Raw genomic sequence first — 18946 nt, 5'->3', positions numbered from 1 at the left:
TCTTTTATTTCCCACTCAAGTAAGTTATATAGTAACATCTTACTACCATTTTAAAAACGCATGCAAGAACAGTAGCAAAAGGAAGACTTAAGAATGTAAAGTCTAGGCATGAATTGTGTGTTCAGGATTTCTTATGGATGTTTTTCAGCATTCAGATTTGGTTATCTAGACTATAAGGCACAGTAAGAAAGATTGTTTCTAACTGCTTTCACATTGTTTTTCTCTTTGTCATTTTTGAAAACAGTCCATGTTCTTTTCATTTTCTGCTTGCTGCCTTCAAGGTGTCTCTTTCATGGATGACATGACATCCTTAACTTGGAAAGTAGCTATCAGTGTCCATTTATTTAAATTGCATTAATGTGCTTCTTCATACCCCTAGTATCCCAGCTGAACAAAAGTGTTATTTTTTTCCTTTAATTATAATACCTCAAAATAATCTTTATCAGCTTTCAAGAGCATAGTATTCAGTGACTTAAGGTATTCATCTGTGTGGAGAAAGCAGTTTCCGGACTAACTCCGTTCCATATATAAAGAGGTACGATTACCTTCTTCAGCTTTTCATGTATCTATGCAACTCCTTCTTTGTTCTTTAATAACCTCTGGAAATACCCTGGGAACTGGAGTGACTTCAAGGATGGGTCTTTTTCTTGAACACACTTATTTTGAGGTTGGGAAGTTTTGAAATTAGCAATATGCTCACAGATTTAAGCTTGATTGTTATTGATATTTTGTTTAATGTTGTGTGTATTTAATCCTCTGTTAAATTTGAAGCTTATTGAGGGTTTGGAAACATGACTTCTCTTTGTTCTTGCCCAGTAGCCAACCCACTGACTATCTAATAATAGTTACTGAATGTAGGAACAAATTATGACTATCCATAAAAAGTACTCCTTGACATATAGGGCAGGGATCTTAAAAAATATATCATTTGATATAAATGCTCTCTCTCTAAAAAGTCATTTTATATAGTGTTAATATCTATTTAAGTAGATGAAAAGTTAAGTAAATTTTTCATTAAGTAAAATTAAGTAGACTGAAATTAATAGATATTAATAGACTGAAATAAAGAAGGAAATGAAAAATTAAGTAAACAGACTGAAATAAAGAAGGAAATAATTGTTGGAAAAATGCACCACCAGAGAGAGAAGAAAAGGTGATTACTATGTTAAGCACTGTTGATTTGATATTTATCAGATCCAAAATATATAATTAAAAAATATAAAATAACATATTGCTACTCACATATATTTATCAGGAATATTTATATATGTATGTATGTGTGTGTATGCATATACGCACATGCACACATTTTGATTTGTTATTTGTAATTTTAGACAGAAATAAAATATTGGGGCATTCATTATTCTTTAGGAGTAAACTTGATTAAATATGAAACAAAATTTGTTCTCCTCATAAGCTTTAAGGAAAAGTTGGAGGAAAAAATGAAAATATACTCTACCTAACATTGTGAGACTAAAAAGCATCTGGAGATTTCTAGGACTTAGGAGAGAGAAAGGCAAGAAATTACTAAATATGTGTATATATACAATACAGAATTAATCATATGCCATCTTACTTGAATTTGAGAGTAGACAATTATAAACAATTTAATTTTAAATACACCATATAGAGGATGCTACTTGAGAATAAAATGAATTTAATTGTGCAGAAGAATGCTATGAGAATTTAGCAAGTTTTAAGTCCAATGCTAACAAGTATTTGGGAAGTACCATTGTACATTGCTCTTTCTATTTAAAAAAAAAAAAAATTCTGTTAGGACATTCTTTTTCTTTTCTTTTTCTCTTTTGTGGTACTGGAAATTGAACTCAGGGCCTTGGTTATGCTAAGCAAACACTCTACCACTGAGCTACACCCCAACCCTCTGTTAGAACTTTAACTCTTAACTTTGATATTGTCATGGATTAGATTATATTTTGTCTTTCTTCAATTTATCATTATTTTACAAAATAACTTATTCTTTGTGGTACTGGCATTTGAACCCAGGATATAGCACATGCTAGGCAAGTGTGCTACCATTGAGCTATGTCCCTAGTCTTGTTTTGGTTTGGTTTTAGGATGTAGTTTTGCTGTGTTGCCCTGGCTGATTTCAAGTGATTCTCCCACCCCAGTAGCTGGGGTGACAGGTGCCATTGTCACTTGGTCTGAGGAGTGTTTTTGTGTGGGGGTTGGTTTTTTTTTTTTTTTTTTTTGTATGTGCGTGTGGTGCTGGGAATTGAACCTGGGCCTCACACATGCTAGGCAAGTATTCTGCCATCTCTCAAATAATTTTTAGTTGAAACTTCATTTTAATTAAAATAGTGTGTGTGTAATTTAAACTAGATTTATTATGAAAGAAAAAATCCGTGATTGCTCCCTATTCTTCCCTGTTAAATTCCCTAGAGGTAATTTTTCATATCTGGTCTTTTAATATTTCATGCTATTCTTACATGTTTTATCCCTCCCACCACAATTTTAGGTAATACCTGTGGACTTCATATTATGGGAAATGAGGGTTCAGTTTAATTGCACTGCTAGCCCCTTTCACACAGATATACTAATCATGTACATATATACAGTTATTTGGCACATAATGTTTGGTCAATGCAGGACCATATGTATGACTAGAACTGCATAAGATTATAATTAAGATTATATTTCTAGGAGCTTCTTACCCCCAGCTCAGTGGTAGAGTGTGTTTAGCATGCCTGAAGCTCTGGGTTGGGTCTTTAGTGTGTTTACGCATGTGGACCACACACACACACACACACACACACACACACACACAATTATATTGCCTACTAATGCTGTAGCTGTCTTAGTTTGTATCAGTACCCACTATGATGTTCACATGAAATGGACTAATAATGCATTTCTCAGAACATATCCTAGTTTCTTAGTTTTTAAGTGATGCATGACTGTATATACAGGTATCCTTTTCCTCCCATTCTTCCAGCACAGTTTTTGGGTGAATCAGTATTCAGTGGGTACATTCTTTGAATTATGTGAGTGTTTGTCATCACAGAGGTCCAGTATACCATGCATATTGCCTTTCCTCTGTTAAAGTTTTATTTTTCCTGAACTTGATTATTATATTTATAATTACTATGAATTCTCTTTGCTTAGTTTTGTAATTTATCCTGTCATTGATTCATCTTCATTTCATGATGCAAATTTCCTTCCAATTTAAGGGGACTATCGTTTTCATTTTTCTCTGATTACATTTCTTATGAAAATGTGCAGTCTGAACTGATTACTTTCTGGGCCTGCCATGCAACTGTAATCCTAGTATCTTTTACCCTTACCCTTGTTACCTTACCTTTTTACCCTTTGGTCTTCTGGAAATTCCTGTATCTCCTCTGTTGTTTGTAGAACAACTCTTCTACTCATTTCTTGAGAAAGTATTCATGGTAGAACAAGTTTTAATCAACTTTGATGCCTAAAAAATATCTCTTCTTCAAACTGACACTAGATTGATCATGTGGTTTGGACAATAATTTTAAGTTAAACTTTTCTCTGAATTTTAGAGACACTGCTTAACCATATTCTGTCTTCTCATATTGTCACTGGGAAATCCAATGCCATTCTTATCATTGATCCTTTATAGGTGACCTGTACTGGGTTTTTATTTAGTTATTTTTTTTCTTCTTTTTCCTCTATGGACCTTTTTAGCAGTTATTAACATGCTGTGAATATTGCAGGATATTTTACCATAGTATGAGTCTTTTTTTATTCATTGTACTTGGAGCCTAATGGACCTTCTCAGTCTGTAAACTTACATTTTCTTGCCTTATATTTTTTGGTAATTTTCTTTTATTCTTTCTTGCTCTTTTTTCCCTCCTGTCCTTCTTCCTTTTCTTTTTTTGTAAATCCTATTAATAGTATATGGTGCTTTGTTAATTGATCCTTTAATTAAAAATTTTCTCTTTTCCATCTCTTTGCATCTTAGAAATTCCCTTAATTTTATTTTACCAAAATTATTTTTAATCGCAAATAGCATTTTATTTCTCTGTATTTTATACTGTATATTTTCATTTCTTAAAGGGTACTTTCGTACATTTTTGTCATGATTTTTATTCTCTTTTATTCTTTGTCTTTCACTTTAAGTATGCATGCTGAACCTTTGCTTCCTGGAAAAGGTAGCATTTAAACTAAAATTTAAAGGATGTAAAGTAGTTTACATATTAGATTCAGTGTTCCCCAGGCATTTTAAAGACAAAATGTGATGGAGAAGCTGGAGAAGATGAGACTAGGGGAATGCCTAGTTTTAGATACACTCTTGAATTTCTTAGATCCATTCTACTTGACCATGATGTATTTTTTTTTTTTTTTTAATTGCTGTTTTCAGTTTTTGTTTTTTTTTTTCAGGTGGTGCTGGGAATTGAACCCATGGCCTTGTGCTTGCAAGGCAAGCACTTTACCAACTGAGCTATCTCCCCAGCCCCTGTTTTCAGTTTTTAAAAGGAAGTTTAATTCATGAAGGATAATGGAAATTTATCTCAGACTTGTCTTTAAACATCTTAACACCATTAGAAAAAAATTTTAGAACAAAAGATCATGATATTATTGTTAAATATACTCTAATTTTATATAAAACATTTTAATTAGTTGCAATCATAGTATGCATTTAGTTTTTCCCCACTTTGCTTTTATAAATCTATAACCTAATTTTTTTTTGCATTGAATATTATAAATGCCATTGATTTCCTCACAACTAATAATCTATGTGTCATTACCAAAGATGGAATATTGGGCTTGGCGAGCCAGTGATCAAACTAAACTTTGGCAGTTTTGTGTGCAAATGCCTATATTCTGGTATAATACTCAAAGAATGTGTATTTTAAAAGTCAGAATGAGAACTAACAATTATATTTAAATATTTAAAAATTATCCAGCTGTGAAGCCAAGATTATGTGAGTTCAGTCTAAACTTCATTTCTTACTAGCCACATGACCAAGGCAAATGATCTACTTCCTCTCTGTATCATTTCCTCATATAAAAGGGGGATGATACTAATAGTATGTAATACATGACTTACAGGGTTTTTAATGATTAATAAGAAAGGTATTTGTTGAAACATGAAAAATGTCTGGCAATAGTTTCTTAAGAAAATGTTTATTTTTGTCTTGGTTTCAATACATTTGCTGAATGCAGTGCAGTGAGATCCTGACATCTTAAAACCATTACTTTGAATTTTCAGACTGGTGATAGGTCTATTTGATTTTTACAAGTCTTTTCAATTACACAGGAATTTCTAATTTATAATGTTTGATTACACTGTATTTGATCACATTATGTCTTTTGTACTTTCTGCAAATTCAACAGATACTGGCAATATTTTAAATAATTCTTTACTAAATACTCCTATATATTAATATTTGACACATAACATTTTCCTTGAGGAGGGGCTGTCCAACCAAGAGCATGTACATTTATAAAATTGATTCCTACAGACTGAAAACATCAATTTACATACTTATGTGTTGTATTTGAAAATGCTTATTTACTTAATCTTAGAATTTTGTTTAATCTTAGAATTTTGATAGTTCCCTCAAATGTATTTTTAATATTTTTTGGGGGGAAATGTACAAATGAACAGTAAATATCATATGGTATTGTTTTTTAATATATATATACACACATGTATGTATATATGTATGTATACATGTATTCTTGAGAATTGAATACATGTGAGTGATTTGCAGGAAAAAATATGCTTAAAATGAAACAAAATTATATTGATATTTTGCTGATCACACAGCTATTTTTTAGAAAGCTGTTTAAGAATAAAATGTTTATCTTTGATTTTTTTTTTTTTAAAAACCTTATTTCTGGGAACTTATTCTAGAAAAGTTTAAAGTTTTGGGGAAAACAAAGCTTATAGAAATGTTCAGTATAGCATTAGTTGTAGAAGAAAATTTAATCATCCAAATCACCCAATATTAGACAAATTATTAAATTATGAACTGTTTCACAGATGAAATTTGATGCAGCTTATTTTTTTAAATTATGTAGCAACGTACAAAAGTATCTATGCTATAATTACATTTTTAAAGAAAAGATGTAAAAGAAAAATACAATGAAAACATATGAAATGTTGAATAATATGGGGCAAAACACTTATAATCTTATGTTTATCATATTAGCAGAGTTACACTTGTTTAACTACAAAATGTGTCACAAGAAATATAAGGTGATGTCTCATTGTGCAAAATTCATAAAGTGTTCACACACCAATGTGGCTAGATCATCACTAATTGACATAATCTTACAGGACTTGCAATTGCTAGACAAGCACTCTACCAATGAGCTGTGCCCCCAACTGATAAATTTTATACTTCTTAAGACTAGGTATATAAAACTTTTGATTATTTTTCTTTCCACTTAGTGCCTTCTTTTCATAGCATTTTTACACTAAGTGCTCAGCCATGTACAGATAAACTTTTGTTTTAATTTGCATTTGTATTGGTGTCTCTTATTTCTTCTACTTTCCAATTTCTCAGCTTTGGTTAATATGAGTATAGTCTCAGAAGTTAATTAATTTAGGAACTATTACTAGTTATGGTTTCACCTAAAAAATCTAAAGGGACTATAATAAATATTAAAGTATCTGCCTGTCAGGGCTCAGAGTTTATTAGAGATGGACATGAAAACTATGTGCAGTTAAGTATTGAAGGTGCTTTGATAGATCTGTACTCAGTGGGGAGCACAAAGGAGATGGGGCCTTGCTTTGGCTAAGTTGGGATTGGGAAATGAGGAAAGCTTCATGGAAAAGATGTTATTTATTGTAAGTGTTGAAAAATGAATATGTGTGAGTTAACTTGCAGGCAAAATATGGCAGGACATTCAAGTAGAGAAAATAGTTATGAGCAAAGGCCGGAGACATTTAGTATGTTCAGGGAAATGTAGGCATTTGAGAATGACAACATTAGGTGAGGGGGAAAATAAAATCATAGAGGCAGGTAGGGGCTATGATATGGAGATGATAGGAGAAATGAAAGGACTTTAAACAGGAAAGGAATGTGATTAGATATGCATTCTAGAAAGAATACGTGGTGAAATATAAACTGGATGACTGAAATCAGAGCTGGGAAGACTGAGCACTCCTCAAAGTGTGGACTATAGCAAAATGGTTCCAGAAATTAAGAGCAAGTAAGAAATTAACTTTATGTGTGTTCAATCAGTTGGGACAATGTGAATTGGAAATTAATAATGAAAATAAGAAGTATACCTGCTTTTTTTTTTTGTAAACTGCTGTTTTTATTTTCAGTGTTAGAAATTAGCCAGTGATTTTCTATTATGATAAATTAGAACTTAATTATCACATTCCATGTTACATTATTACTCTTTTTAGTTATATATTCAATTTATATACTAGTATGATTATGTTTTTCCTTGTTGTTCCAACTTTTTTATTTTCTAAAATTTTTAAAAAATTTTACAGACTATATTTAGATTCATTGTACACAAATGGGGTACAACTTTTCATTTCTATGGTTGTATACGATGTAGATAAACACCATTTGTGTAATCATACGTATACATGGGGTAATGATGTCTGTCTCAGTCCACTATCTTTCCTTCCCCCACCCCTCCCCCCATTTCCCTCTATACATTGCAAAGTTCCTCCATTCTTCTGTAACCCCCCTGTCAAACCCCCCTCCCCATTATGTATCATCATCCACTTAACAGAGAAAAAAATTTGGCCTTTGGTTTTTTGGGATTGGTTTATTTCACTTAGCATGATATTCTCCAGCTCCATCCATTTACCTGCAAATGCTATAATTTTATTCTTCTTTATTGCTGAATAATATTCCATTGTAGTTTCTTTATCCATTCATCTATTGAAGGGCATCTAGTTTGGTTCCGCAATCTAGCTATTGTGAATTGACCAGCGATAAATATTGATGTGGCTGTGTTACTGTAGTGTACTGATTTTAAGTCCTTTGGGTATAGACTGAGGAATGGGGTAACTGGGTCAAATGGTAGGTCCTTTCCAAGTTTTCTGAGGGATCTCCATACTGCTTTCCAGAGTGATTGCACCAGTTTGTACCTCCACCAGCAATGTATGAGTGTGCCTTTTTCCCCACATCCACGCCAACACTGTTTATGGCTTGTGTTCTTGATAAAAGTCATTCTAATTGAAGTTAGATAAAATCTTAGGGTGGTTTTGGTTTGCATTTCTCTAATTACTAGAGATGACGAGCACTTTTTCATATACTTGTTGATCGTTTGTGTATCTTCTGTGAAGTTTCTGCCCAGTTCCTTAGCTCATTTATTGATCGAGTTCTTTGTATTTTTGGTGTAAAGTTTTTTAAGTTCTTTATAAATTTTGGAGGTTAGTGCTCTATCTGAAGTGTGTGTGGAAGAGATTTTCTCCCACTCTGTATTGTTTCCTGTGCTGAGAAAAAGCTTTTTAGTTTGAGTCCATCCCATTTATTGATTCTTGCTTTAATTTCTTGTGCTTTGGGAGTCTTGTTGAGGAAGTCTGATCCTAAGCCAACATGATGAAGATTTGGACCTACTATGTCTTCTACTACCTTTCTTTTACCTTCATATGTATTTATTTGGAATTTTGGATTATTATTTTCTTAATGATGAAAAAGAAATGATGGCCTGAGAGATGTTCTAGAGGCATAAACCTATAGGATTTAGTAACCATATGGGAAGGAACGGGAGTTCCTTGAGGGTAAGAAAGAAACCTAAAGTGATTATCAGGATTTTGGTTTGATGAAATTGGTGATGTTCTTTTCTACAAAGAGAAAACAGAGTAGGTCAAGGGGAAGAGTTCAGTTTCACATAGATTGTGTTTGAGTCTTGGTGGGTGTGGTAGGGTAGCATCAGAATATTATTCATAGGCATTTAGGCACAAGGAACTGGCATTCAAGTAAGAAATCTTGGTCAGAGAGGCAGATTTACATCAGGAAAGTCATAGGAAATCACTTCAGAGAGTTAGAAAAGAGAGTAAAATGCTGAGAAGAGAATTCAGGGTGATCCCATAACACTTAAGGGGCAAAACAGAGGAGATTGGTGGGGGTGGGGGGAGAAGGACCATAGAGATAGGAGAAATAGAAGAGAGCTGAGGAAAGGGGAGAGGAGATTAACCATGGCTTGGAAAATGCTCATGGGGATAAGGTAATTAGAAGTTACCCACTGGAGTTAGCATTTAGTGATTAATCTTGGTCAAAATAATGTAATTGGAATTCTGATTGAGTGGACTGAGAAATGAATGGGTGATAAGGACAGTAAGATATCAATGATGCATTATTCTTTGCAGGTGTCCAACTGTACTAATAGGGGAAGATGGGTATGGGTAAAGGGAAAGATTTTCTTTAGTTTGATATGCAAAAAACTTATATGATGTGGGTGGGTTAATATGTAAAGACTGAAGGTAAAGGAATAAAGAAGAAAGAATAGTATTGTAAAAAAATTTAAAAAGAAAAAGAACTCAAAACCCAAATACTGCCCTAAAGGAGATGGGGATAACAGCACAGATGGAAGAATCAGTGTCTACCAAGATATGAAAATTTCTGTCCTTGAAGCTGGACATAGATATAAAGAGGTATGTTATGGGATTAAGAATAATTAATGCCCAGTGGCCTTAGTTTTTCTATGAAGTATGAGGCAAGGTTGTCTGCGGAGACAAAATAATGGCAGGGCCAGTGGCTTGAGAAGTCAGATAGTTTGGAATGTGCGAGTATGGGACAACTGTTGCTGTGGATCTACAAGGTTCTCAGGAATCTGTCTAGCTTGCTGTTGACTGGTGTACAGTGATGTCAGTCTCCTTGACTGTATAATTTCTGTTGGTTGGTTGCAGGTAGTTTAGGAGAGGAGTCAAGTATTGTAAAATTGTGTGTGATCAGCAAAAGAAATGTGGAAGGAGAAAAGAGTGCTGGCAAGACAGTTCAAGTCGTATAGATTGAGATGGGGCTGTATAGAGAAGGCAGTGAGGCCACTGGGGATGATGATAAGCACTTGAATAGGAAGCCAGAGTACCTATTGCAACATAATGATTGTGGGATACGTGAGGAGAAAATCTCGATAGATCTGAGGTTATAAACAGAGATACCATTGAAAGTGGCTTATGTGAACACTTAAAAGTATAAGTGTTTGGCATCAAAGAGGATCCTGTAATTTGGGGTCTGGGTCATCATAATTGATGTTGAGGTTTTCATAATGAATAAGGGCTTGTGACCATGTATCAGCAAAGAAAAAAGTAGCAGTCCCATGGCTGGCTGAACACCAAAGAGAAAAAGTACATGTGTAAAAGTTGGGAAATAATGATATGGAAGAACAGGAGACAGAGAATATCAGAGCCTGCTGAACGTTGGGATTTGAATCTCCCTTTTGAAAGATCCATACAGGAAGCAAAATGGGAAAGGCGGCCAAATTTTCCCATTGATTTAAATTATTTTCTCAGTATTAGGTGGCAGGTGAACAGAAATCTTTCTGTGATGTTGTTTCCAATTGGAAGTCCCCAGGGAGATAAAACTATAAACATTTCTCCTGTAGAACAACAAACATGAGCCTCTGACACTGATATGGGAGGATAGTAAGGAGGATGGCAGAGGTTTTAAGGTGTTGATCATAAACATATGATGTTTGAAATGTGAAAGATAATGAGTTTTCTAGAAGGAAAATGGGAGAAAAGGTTTTCTGATCAAATGGAATAGCATGAGTAAGGGGCCTGGTGTTCATCAGAGGAGTAGCTATTCCTTATGTTGCTGGTTCTGGGTCCTGTAGTATTTAGAATCCAGAACACCTTCTTACAGCATGCATTATCTTCTGTCTCTTTAGGAGCTTCCTGTACACCCCACTGGTACAATCAACAGGCCTACCTTGGTTTGGCAACTTAGGACTTTTATGAATATTAGCTGAAGATAACATTTTGGTAGACCTATGTCTTAAAATGATCTAAATCTCACTTTTCTTTTTAAACATTCCTTTATGGAAAAAAAACAACAACTTTAGATTTAAAAATCATCCATGTGTGCAAACCAGATAATTATATCAAGGATCTGTTTGATGCTATATGCAAATGTAATGTCTTATTCCTTAAATTTATATTTTTATTACCATGGAATTATATTTACCTTTTGTGTGATATTGCTAAACTGATATTAATAGTGTAGTCTGTCAGAGAGACCTTGACTATGGAATTATAAAACCCTGGGCTCAAATCATAGTTTTGTCACAGATTAACCATTTGATATTGGGTATTTCCCAACTTGTAGAGTTTCTTTATCTTAAATTGGGGATAATACTAGCTACTTGATAGAATTATTGAGAGGATTAAGTAAGAGGATGTTATAGAAAGCACACACCTCTTCAGTAAATATTGGTTGCAATAGTGGCTGCTGTTATTGGTATTATTATTGAGTATTTTTACAGTTCACTACCAAATTCTGAAATGTTAGTGTTGTTCAGCTAGGAGAAGTAAAGAGTTTTCATGATAAGTAATTATTCTCTTAGCTACTTCAAACTTTTAAAATGTAGAACCTATTTGTGAGGCTGTTGTTTAATATGGTCATTCCTATTTTTAACTAAAGCATTAGTACCCACTATACACCCTATGAAAAACATGGTATTCATTATATGTCAGGAAACCCATACTTCCTTCCTTCTTGTCAGGGTATTGCTTTATAGTTACTTTGTATACCAGCATGGACATTTGGCTCTGCGAATTATATTATAGTGCATACTACCTAATTTTAGTAAGGACCCACAACCTCAGAAACATAAAAAGGTTTTATGAAATTCTAAAATTGCACTTGGAAAGTTCTATTGACATGGAGGCCGTATTAGGTCATCGAAGTTTTAGATTTCTTTTATTTCATTTTAAATTTGGCTTAGGTTTAATTAGGTTTGGGTTCAAATGCTGGGTCATTTTATAAGCCATGAGGAAGTATATAGTTTATTTCTTTATATTCTATTATGTAATCCTTAAATATCAAAATTTTTCCACCAATTAAACAAATTTTAAAAATTAAAGAGTTTTTCTATTTTAGGATGTTGGCAGTAATAGTTACCATATATTGAATTCGAGTGTAAATATACATTGGAAACTGAGACTTAGGTTAGTGGCTTGCTTAAAGGTCACATTGTTCAAAAAGTAGGAATTCGACTCTGATTCTAAACTGTTCTTTGAATAGTAGGAAAACAAAAGTATTAACTGTTTGAGATAAAAATCTACAGTAATGTGTAACTTAATAAAGACATCATTTATGGCATTTTTAGTCTGATGAAGGGAAGCTGTTCACAACTACTATGAGTCTCTTCTTTTACTTAAACCCTGTTTACTTGCTGTGTCTTTAGAGAAATTGTACAGACTTTGATAAAACCTAATCCTAATCCACTAATCCTTGGGCCTTCCATGGTAAACTGCAGAGAAATGATGGCTGGCAGTATGCTACCAATTCAAAGCATGCTTTAGAATCTTACAGCCCTCCTTTCTACCCTCAATGATGAGACAACAGAAGGCATGTAATTCTAATAGCAGTTTCAAGCCATTTATCCTCTATAATCTGATAGTGAATAAAAGAACATCGAAACAAAATTTCTTTGATACTGGAGGCTTTTTCATGATTAAAAGCGTACCACATGTTTAATAACTAAAAGAAAACTGCCCTCTACTCTACATGGAAGCCTGATTAGAAGAGTGGGTAATGAGGACAGTATGATGTAAAGTATACTTCCCTCCTCTCACTTGTTATTTTCTAAATATTCTGAATATTTTGGTATGGTACTTATGAAGGTTCCCTTATTTGATTTAAGAATACATATTTCACAATATGTATTTTAAATTGTGTGGCATTAACTAGAATCTCACTCTTCTTATGAAGTATTTATTTAAAAGAATACTATAACAAATATATAAAAACCTACCAAGAAATATTTTAGGTATTGACTGAAAATTTGGCTTTTGATTTGGAGTTGTGTTTTGAGCTTTGAAATTTGAACACTCAGAAATTTCCTTTCTGAAAAACTCACAAATACAGAATGGGCAAATTTGTGTCTTAAAGTCATTGGATAAGGTAAACTCATTTTTCAGAACTGCCTTATTTTTACCTTTATCACTTATTTTCCAGATCAGTAGAATCAGGATTAATATGTGGGTTTCTGAGTGCATAAATGAACATAATCATTTAAATGAATCTGTTGATATGAATGATAAGCTTTTTGAAGTCAGGCACTCTCATTTATCTTTGAATGCCATTCAATACCTTGATGAATGATTCCCTATCAAACTGTACTTGAGTAATCTAATCTTGGTCTCTATCACAAACACCCCCACAAATATTTAATAAAATTTCACCAAATAAGATGACTATTATTTAATGTTCAATTCTTTCAGGTAAGTTAACAATATTTTCCCTATTTTATAGGTGAGGAAACTAAGGCTTATTTGGATGTTTATCTTCTGTGGGTTTTGTAAAGTTGAGTGTTATTTTGTTTTTTGATAAAAACCTCACAATATTTCTACAACTTAACCTTACTATAAAATATTCTGAGGTATATAGTTCTACAAAATAACTATTTGGTAAAATGGAAACAATACATTGCTTATCCTCTTGGAATTTTTTACTTTTCAGGTATGATTTTGTAAAGAGGATACAAAAAAATATATAGTAAGACAAAACTATGGTTACATTTTGTAATGGGTTAATGATAAGCTATGCTGAATTTTTGCAGTGATATTCTAGTGTTAGTTTAATTTACAGATAAGAATTTGAAGCTAGTGTCTTCAGCAAGAGGCATCACCATAGCTTTGTTACATGGCCTTAACTTTAGTCAGCTTTAAATTTCTTATGCATTCAGAGAGATTGGACTAAATCTCTAGAAATACCTTCTTGTTTTATGCTTTCAAGATACAGTTGAAGTAATGAGATAGGATTAAGATTATCCAAAAGAAAAAAGTAGAAAAAGATAAAAAAAAAATGTCAAGAACTAAGTTTTGGGTGGTAACTATGTATATAACTTTGAAATATTAGGAAGTCATAACAGTGACCTAACATGGAAAACGAGAGGGAAAAAACTGAAGTTGTAGTTAATAAGATGGAAGAGAAAAATAACTCTCAGCAAGATCGTAGCATACCTTACAAAGCATTTTCACCCAAACGTGGGAGCCTCATACTGGGGAGCTGAGAGATAATATATGAAAAGCTGTTGGCACTACATTTATACACTTGACAGTGTTATTTCCTATCCCATCTGATTTCATTTCTTAGTACCATTAGAAGTATATAGTTAGGTACTCCATAAGTAACTAAAAGATGATGGTAAAATACAGTAGCACTAACAGTAATGATCCTTTACTGAGTACCTACAGTGTACCACCACTTTACGGGTATTTTCACTTTAATTTCTATTACAGATTTATGAGGCAGATACTATTGTTATCCCTACTTTACAGATGAAGAGAGTAAAACACTAAATAATGCATGATTCCAAATAATAATACAGGTCATCAAAGGGCATTTTCATTTAGTATTCTCTACTGATGAAAAAAGGGAAATATGTTACATATTTTTAGTTACCAAATGGCTAATTGTTTGTCTTTACTTGTTTAGTAAAAGCTTATTAGTTTTATTGAGGTTACTGAATTATTGAAACATTCAGTTATTATCTTTGACATGTTTATGAAGTAAAATAATGAGAATTATTTTCATCAGCAGAATTTGTTTACTAATAAGCAGTAATCCTCTTGACATTCACTTCAATGATACTTCCCTTACTCTAACATTTTTATAGTACTTAAAATTTTTTTGAGGGCTGGGGATATAACTCAGTTGTTAGAGAGCTTGCCTGTTAAGCACGAAGGCCCTGGGTTCAATCCCCAGCACTGGAAAAAAATTTTTTTTCTTTGAAAGATAGTTTCTAAGCTATCCAAGAGAATTTAAGACTTCATAATCTACCTATATTATTCTTAATAATTTTCCCAAATTTGCATTGCTTATCTTAGTCGCTTCCCTTATTTTTAGGCTTTGGGTTTGAATGAACTTTGGCTGTTTCCAGCAATCAAACCCAACCTCAAAAGACAAGAATTTGCTATTATTTCAGTTAGTGGAGTTCAAAAGAAGTAAAGAATTCAGAGATCACTGAACTAGGTGTTAAGACTTGCATTCTGGTCCAAGTGCTTCTGTTAAGTAGATATGTACCCTCAGGTAAAAGTTTCAGTTCATCTTGAAATGGTTTAGACCATTATTCATTATATAGGCTCCAAAGTTTCTTCCAGTTGTGAAAGTGTGTCATTTTATAAATGTAGGCTGTGAACATCTAGTATTCTTAATTCACAATACTGAATCTTTGAAAATATTTTTATTTAAAAATAGAAACAAATATCCTTAGTCCATACCTGAACTGCCTTAAAGTTTTATCCCATATTTTTCTTACATATATGTGGAATATATTAATGTATTCACTATTTTGAGTTTTTTCACAAAAAAATCTACATAATATATTTTGACTGATGGTTTTCTTGTTTGTTGTTCTTTGGGAACAGTGAAATAGCTCTTAGTCGATTAACACTTTTGCTAAGATTTGCTTATAAATAATTGATCACAGATTTTTTCATACCATTTGTGTATTAAAAATTGCATAAATTAATAAACTTGCTTCATTGTCACTATTGAAATGATTCTTGTTAAGAAACTCAAAAAAGCTGAAATTTTTAGTTAGTAGTTTTATGGCACAAAAGAACATCTTGAGTCGAAGTTATTCCATCAAAACATTCTACTGTTTTGTTTAAACAAAGACACATGCTCTGATCAGATCCACAGATAAAAAATAATGGGTCAACACAGGAAATTTTATGGTATTACCAAAATTAATAAAGAAAAGATGTAACTGAGATAAGATCCACATTCTAGGCATTTGTTTAAGCTGTAAGTATACAGTCCTAGTGATTAAGTATTATAGCTCCCCTCCCACCTACTTGAAAACCAGTCATTTTTATGTTAATACAAATCTCAGTAAATATGGAGATTATTAGGATTTAGGATATTTTGAATTACAAAGCAACATATTTAGGCTATACTTTGGGGAAATTAACTTTGGCAGTGAGATAATCCTGATTAAATTTCATAGTAGATCAACTATGTATTATTTAATCTAACAACTGGGAAGAAGCAATCTGTCCCCAGAAGCAAATAATGGGAATATCTGAATTTTTTTTAAATTCCAGGATTGTTCAGGCAAATAAATGGATTTTAGCTAGAGGTCACATTTTAAAGTACTATATATACTGTACAATTGAAACCAACTTTCTGACTTGTAATCTTATTTTGACCATCTTTTGGGTCTATAGATCAGGACTAAAAGCCTTAAAATATAGTTGACCTTCTACATCCATGGATTCAACCAACTGTGGATCAAAAATATTTTTTTTAAAATGTCACTTGAATTGAACATATTGAGACTTCTTTCATCATTCCCTAAACAATACAGTATAACAACTATTTACATAGCATTTATATTGTATTAGTTATAAGTCATCTACAGATGATTTAAAGTATACAGGATGATAAAGTAGCTTATATGCCAATGCTACACCATTTTATAAGGGATTTGAGTGTAAAGAGGACTTTGATATCTGGGAAAGTTTTATTAACACAACTTTATTTTTCTGTAATTCCTATTTCTTTCTCAGCTCTTTTGTAGCTTAACAATGAAGAGGGGATGATTAGGTAGATTGCTGTTACTGTAGAATGTAAACTTATCTAGGATTGTTTTGACTTGCAGCAAGAAACTACTTTTCCCTTAACAGGAGGTGATAGAGAGATCTGACCATAAACTTAAATCTGGTTTAATGGTGCTTACCACTTAAGTTGTTACTGGTATGTTTTCAGAGAGCCTTATTACTTCTCTTGACTACAAAGTTTATGAAGGAGTAGAAATTTGAAGATGTATAGAAACATTTGAAGTGTGGGCTATGAGAATGTGGGAGAAAAAGGAATTTAAACAAATATTTTAGTTTTATGAAGGGGAGATAGTAATAAAACCAGTCTGTCTACATCAACCAGTTGCCCATACATTTTAGGGATCTAGTCTGAAACCACAAAGATAGCATACATCATTGTGTGTGTTTTCTTGCTCTTTTTAAAATCAGTCTTTTTTCATTTCTTATACTGTGCTCTCAAATGTAGCTATTTAAAAATCAGAGATATAATTTCCAGGATCAAAAATGTATCCTTGGGTGTGGATATACATCTGTTAGCCTACTTTTTTTCTGGTAGTTTGAAAGTGGACCTGAACTCCTCTTGAATTAGTGATAGAATTGTTTCTTTCCCTCCCTCTTCTCCCTACTCTTTCATTTAATCTTCATCCTTTGAGCCCAGAAAAGTTACTAAAAGATTATTGAATGTGGTGGATGAAATAATTGAATTTGGCTCTTCCCTGGAGAGGATGATGATAAAGTGCTAATCGTGTCAGGCACTATTTTAATTCTTTTCTTCATAACAGCAGTATGAAATAAAACCTGTTATTATCCCATTGCATGCACAAGGAAAGGTTAGGATAGCTGTGATCTTGGCAGGATTGTTATTGGGTTATTTTTACACTTCACATATATATGCATACTCCTTATGTGTATTATCCATAATAAGGAAATAACATAAATGGATAATGTGAAAATTCTTTAAAAGGGAGGGTTTTCTTTTTTTCCTCCCTCAAGGAAAAAGTGCACAAGTGTCATGGTCCTATTTTAAATGCAGTAAAACTAGAAATAATGTAGTGATAAATATTTAAAAGTGTTATATAAAATGTTTTATTGTGCTCCTATCAGAATAATGAACAATGTTTGTATTGGAAAAATATATTAAAAAATGGTAAGTAAAGAGACCCCACAAATTTGGATCCACACTGACAGTTACAAAAATGTATCTGCATGGCACTTCACAACAAATATTTTTCTCTCTATTCATGCAATGTTGAAATGACAGAGCAGTCAGAATAAGAAGTAGAATGCAGCAGGTGTGTCCTGGAAAGCAGAGGTGGCCAGTTGGATAATGGAAACAGTATATTTTAAGAAGACTGGAATTAAAATATATAAGAATAACAAAATGAAGGTGAATTGAAGGACACTGCAAGATTGAATAGCTATCCTGTGTTAAATGTTCCAGGAGATCTTCAGGAATAAAATTTAGTTCCCTAGAAATGGTAAATCTCCCAGAGAGGTTATAGAGCAGCATTTCCCCAAAGTGCTTGTTGCATCATTGTTTATTAAGGTTAACAGGTGTTACCTGTAAATAAAAGCACAGAGAAGCAAATTAGGGAAATCCTGGGTTTTATAAAAATTAACAATTCTTCTGTGTAGGACTCATTAGCACCTCTAACAAGCATATTCCACCTGAGTGGGGTGGAGGCAGAATATTCAGTGCATCATTCCATAGACTTTGTTGCCTGAGACATACAACTGTTTTATTCCCATTGGGATGTTACTGGAGGTGTCCATGAGCAAATGTGAGGGGTTTGCCCAGTGGGTTACTAAGCTCTTCAGTAGCTTGAGGTAATAAAGTTAAAACATATCTTAGCAGAAATGGTCCAGTAAGGGATGACTGGGAGTTCCCTGAAACCATACATATTTTGAGTAACAATCCATGAAAATAAATTCTCTTAATCTAAAAGTAATCTTGGTTTTTACTATCAGAAGTATGCTCTATGGAAGAACAGTCAAACTTGAGAATCTGTATTTGATTTGGTCCTACTGTTAGGATAAAAAATAGCATATAGCTCCTAGTTAGTTTTAAGGAACTGGCAGATTATATTGTATTTAAGTATAACCTGATGAAGTTTTCCATAATCTTGTTTCCCACTCAGTCTTTTACTACCACCACTGAGGTCAAGGTTACCAGTAAACCTCAAATGATGACTAGATCCAATGGCCACATTCTGTCTTCAGTTTAGCCTAGCTCTTTGTACCTTCTGGCTCTGTTCTCTCTCACCTCTGCTC

The 18946-nt window shown here is 33.0% G+C and overlaps 2 protein-coding genes and 1 long non-coding RNA gene across 5 annotated transcripts in view; 2 read left to right on the top strand and 1 right to left on the bottom strand.

Annotated features, from left to right (window-relative positions):
• Nucleotides 1–18946, bottom strand: part of PAQR3 (progestin and adipoQ receptor family member 3) — a 69814-nt gene that overhangs the window by 13161 nt on the left and 37707 nt on the right. The gene's annotated exons all lie outside the window — the stretch shown is intronic.
• Nucleotides 1–18946, top strand: part of BMP2K (BMP2 inducible kinase) — a 150844-nt gene that overhangs the window by 122556 nt on the left and 9342 nt on the right. The window lies entirely within an intron of this gene.
• LOC306669971 lies at nt 2791–5811 on the top strand. Its single transcript, XR_013766272.1, has 2 exons — nt 2791–4337; nt 4452–5811. It is a non-coding gene; the product is annotated as an uncharacterized lncRNA (long non-coding RNA).

The sequence above is a fragment of the Sciurus vulgaris genome (assembly GCF_902686455.1).
Source record: "Sciurus vulgaris genome assembly, chromosome: 9".
Lineage (NCBI taxonomy): Eukaryota > Metazoa > Chordata > Mammalia > Rodentia > Sciuridae > Sciurus > Sciurus vulgaris.
Note: the sequence above shows the minus strand (reverse complement) of the source record. Positions and strands in the feature narration are given on the sequence as shown.